A 4944-nucleotide genomic window follows, 5' to 3' on the forward strand; every position below is an offset into this window, starting at 1 on the left:
CTACAATTCTCCCAGTTGAAATCTTGGATTCATGTCTGCTCTTTCTTTATCACCCTTACATTTAAGTAGAGCTTTGTCTCTCATTAAGGCTGTTTATACTTAATGCCTAGCTCCAGAGATTGCCTCCATGGCAGCCTCTCTGCCTTTCCATTCATCCGATTCATTCTGATACTCTCTACCAGATGAACATTCCAATAGCCCTGTTTCAACTGTGTCACACTCTTCCAAATCTCTCCATGGCCCCACAGTATTGAGTCCTGACTTTGTTACTTACTAACCAGCTAATTAACCTTGTTGAGATTTGACTGCCTAACCTGTAAAATGGGAATAATAATCACATCTATGCATACATTTTTCATGAAGTTCAAATGCTTTCAATTAGCAATAATCACGCCTTGGATAAACCTCATTGGCAATGATACTGCCACTGCGCAAAGTTGTTCAAATGCTTTCAAACGTGGAATATTTAGCAGTTTCCAGCACGTAGTGAGCGTTCATTAGATTTTACTTGTTGCTATTACTTTCAGTAACAAAATATGTGAGACAGTCTGAAATTTGACCCAAATTTAAATTTCCACTTTTAACTCACATAAAACACCTGTTCACACCAGAGAGAAGTTTCTCACAGTTTTATGAACACATCTTGCAAATCCCTTCCTTTGAGGCTATAATATGATCATGCTCTGCCCCAAATATCTCTTGCTTTCCATTTATTCAAATTTGTTTCATTCTTTATGGACAATTTTGGATCTCATCCCACAAACCTCTTGTTATAGCTGATGGTAACTCCCTCCCCACTCTGAACAGATACAGTGATATTCATTTAGAGATTACCATGTATTATGGAGTATGAAATAATGGGAATCTAGATCAGAGTGGAAAAGGAGACCTTCTTATCCCCACTGAGTCATGGTTTGTCCAGCATACTGCCCCAAAGCCGGAATTGAGCCATAAATATTGGGGGGTTGACTGTTCACAATGTTAATAAGGATACTCCTATAAAGCTTTGATTTAGAAGCCATAAGTCAAATGAGAAAATAGTGAAGTTCCCATGTTAGAATTCTCTCTTGATTTTCATAAGGGGGAAAATAGCATCTAGAAAGAAATACTGTTATGATTATCATATTTCCAAATGATACTACATGGGGAAAACTAAATGTTCTAAAATGAATATTTCCTTGTCTTCTAAGAATTGGCTTTTTTTTTTTTTTGTATTTTGTAACTGGAACTGATTTTCATTCTTATGCACTAAATCAAAATTGATGCACACTAATCTAGTCAACTAAACATGTCAAAACCATACAAATTGATATACAATTCACATAGACTTCATGTGGGTGAGCCCTCACCCTATTCCAGGGAAGCTGTACAATAGAGCAGCCTCTGTCCATCCAGGTGGGTTGAAAAGAAACCTATGCATGTATTTTGTTTTATTTTTTAGAGTGTAATAATGCTCCATCAGAGATGGCGAAAGCAGTTTAGCCGGTGTGAGGATTAATGAACACAAGCTTTGGAGTTATGCATGTCACTGCATCACAAGATAGGTGGCCATGGACAAGATACATAACATGCCTGAGCCCCTTTTTCCTCCCAGTAAAATGAGCAAAGCACTACTACTTCATGAGGTTTTCAGAAGGATTATGTGAAATGATGTTTAGCAAAGTTCTCAGCTCATTGTCGGAATTCAGTGTTTACTTGTTCACACTTGCATTTCAGAACTATGAATGCATCAGGGAAAGAGGTTGTCCTTCAATGGCCCAAATGCTGGAGAGTAATACCTCAGCCTGACCTCTCACCCCCCCATTCTGGAAATTCATGCTGGATATTTTCATTGAGTGCAGTGGCTTTTGAACATTTTCTTCAGCAGCAGCAGAACCTTTTGGTTTCCAGTTAAAATCTTAAAGAGACTCCAATTGGGGGGAAAAAAATGGCAGCCATTCTGGATAAGACTATGAAATAGAAGATCTGGTCCCTTCTAGCCTAGTATTGCCTGAACTTGGGAAAGTTATTTGACCTTTTTGAGTCACTTTTCTTATCTGCAGATTTTGGAAAATAAAAACGTGCTGCCCTGCGTAGCTTATGAGACTGTTGTGACACTCAGATGGGTGCATGTGTATGAACGCACTTCAAAAGAGTAATGCGATACACAAATACACACTAGCTTTCTTATCACAACACAAGCTTCTGCGCTTTGGCTCAACTATTTGATTTTTTCCCAACAGATTTACCTCCCTAATTACAGGCAGTTCCTTGCTAGCAAACAGGTGTATTCCAAAATTTAATTTGCTAATCAGTTGTTAGGAACTCAGCACACGTTTTCCCTTAGAAATGATGTTATAAATGGAATCACTTATTTCTAAAGAAATTTCAGCCCAACTCTTTAGCCCAAGATGTAGCTGAAATATACATTTGCTATAAAATCCATTGGAAATATTATTGTAACAGCAGTAATTAAAATAGTAAAATAATAAAAATGAGTGAGTTTAATTTATCTTTAATATTATCATTTAAGACCAGCAACTCTAATAAAAAAAAAAAATAGTAGGCGTTTAAACCAATGGAGATTCTTTTTTTTTTTTTTTTTAAGATTTTATTTATTTGTTTGAGAGACAGACAGTGAGAGAGAGCATGAGCGAGGAGAAGGTCAGAGGGAGAAGCAGACTCCCCATGGAGCTGGAAGCCTGATGCGGGACTCGATCCCAGGACTCCAGGATCATGACCTGAGCCGAAGGCAGTCGTCCAACCAACTGAGCCACCCAGGTGTCCCAATGGAGATTCTTAAAGAGAGATTTCTGTGTCCTGGAGGGTTTTAGAATTGGTATTACCCACTTTGGTGATTGAGAAATTCAAAACTTAGATATTTTCATTTCTTCTTGTATCTTTTATATCTAGCAATTACTAAAGGGGTAATTGGCAGGGGCAGGGATATATATAACAGAGAATAAAAAAAGATAAGAACAAACATGTTGAAAGGGAAAGGATATAGGCAGAGAAATAATGATAGAGCCAGAAATTTAGGGTGAAGAAGAAAATAAAAAGGAAGGCTAAATGATGTGAGTTCAGTAGGGAAGGAAAAGGGGGGAAAAGGTAGGAAAGAAAATGAACCCAGTTAAAAACTAAGGGAAAAAACATTTTAGAGTCACGTTTGTGCATCCTACAAAAAGGTTTAGAGTCCTTGCATCATGCAGTTGGATGAAGGAATATGGAGCCTAAGGAAACAGGAGCAGATGTGGAGCTGACCTTTGGTATGAATTAAACATTTGTTACTAAATGCTAGTGAATCTAGAAGTCAGTAACTTAAATAATATTAAAATTGTTTCTGGTGGGGAATTAGTATCCAATAAATAATTAGGAGAAATTAGCCAAAGGTAAAAATATTTAACTGGACAATCTAAATCTACATGGTGAATTGATATACAGTCATTTGAGAGTCATTTAATTTATAGAGACTTTATAATTCTTTATAATTCCTATTAATGTAATCAGAAATTGTTTTCTACTCAAACATTAAATATTTATCATAACACCTGATGCTTGTGAAGACCCCTAGGGCAGTGAATAAAAAGTTAGTTGTTAAAGTAAGGGCAAACTCTCTCTCTGACAGACCTGCCAGCATCCCCAAAGGTCACCAATGACTTACCCATTGCCTCTTACAATTAGCTTATAATCCATAGCAATGTGTTCTGATCCACACTTTCTGATGGTTTCCATTTTGGGGTTCTCATGACAGTTCCTTCCAGAGTCTTTGTCCATGTCTCTGGCTATTTATCTCTTCCATCATCTTTTAGGGCTCATCCTTCTTGCCCTTCCTCCTTCCAGTACAGGTTAGTATTCCTCAGGTTCTCATTTGGTTTCCTTATGATTTTATAAATGCTCTGTAAACAATCTCACCTACATCCGTGGTTTCAACCGTCATTTACAGGCTGCATTCTACACAATGGTAACACGCAAATTTCTACCTACAGTCCAGACTTTGGCTTGAGCTTCCCAACTTCTGCATTCAACTGAAAGATGGCCAGAACCATTAGAAATTTACTTTTTCCTCTCATTTGAAATGCCATGGTTTTGACCACTTAGAACATTGAAATGCATTAAAAAAGAAAAGCCAATTTTAGTTTTCATGTATTTTGCTGGTTCTGTCAGAAATTAATTTATCTTAAGTTATTCCTTTATATTTACCCCTCATCTTTAGTACATAAATTGATATGATAGAGAATTCATAAACATTTTAGAATTTTCCTAATGAAGGAAGCTTTGGATTGAATTTTAAAAGTTAAAATCTTCAAAACTCCAGATCAAATTTTGCTATATTTTCCCATTAGTGAAATTTACCTAGAGATATTTAAGTGGGGGATTAATTAGGACCCCATATATTTTATCTTGAAGCACAAAATCTCCAGATCTGCCTAAGCTGGGTTTTCAGTACTCATAGTTTCTATGCTGGAATAGCGCTTTCTCCATTGTGACATATTATTGTTTCTTTAGTCTGCCTTTCCTTTTTTCTTTTCTTTTCTTCTCTTTTCTTTTCTTTCCGGTAATGTTGAACTTGGAGCAAACGGATTTATACATTGAAATATTTCCACAAAATGTTCTTCCAATAATCATTTTTTATTTACCAGGAAAAAATAGCAGTTATGCCCCCAGAAATGAAATGTTGGACATGCTAAAATCAAACAAACAACAAAAAAAACCGAGATCTATTCTAAGAAGTAAAGTAGTAATATTACTGGGAAGGCACTAACAAAAGGGAAAATATCAGTTAAGTCAAATTTCAAGTTGTGTTTTTTTTTTTTTTTTTTCATTTTCTATGATACTCTGAATATCTTCTATTACCTACTGAGTCATTCTGCTAAAGAAGAACAGCCAGGTCATACTTTCATAAAATGTAAGCTTTTTAAAGCTAATAATCCAGAGAGACCTAGGTGGCTCATCACTTAAGCATCT

At 36.2% G+C, this 4944-nt stretch overlaps 1 pseudogene; it reads right to left on the reverse strand.

Moving 5' to 3' along the window:
* Positions 1–329: 329 nt before the first annotated feature.
* Positions 330–439, reverse strand: LOC122903744 (annotated as a pseudogene).
* Between the last annotated feature and the right edge of the window lie 4505 nt (positions 440–4944).

The sequence above is a fragment of the Neovison vison genome, chromosome 3, assembly GCF_020171115.1.
Source record: "Neovison vison isolate M4711 chromosome 3, ASM_NN_V1, whole genome shotgun sequence".
In the NCBI taxonomy this organism is placed as follows: domain Eukaryota; kingdom Metazoa; phylum Chordata; class Mammalia; order Carnivora; family Mustelidae; genus Neogale; species Neogale vison.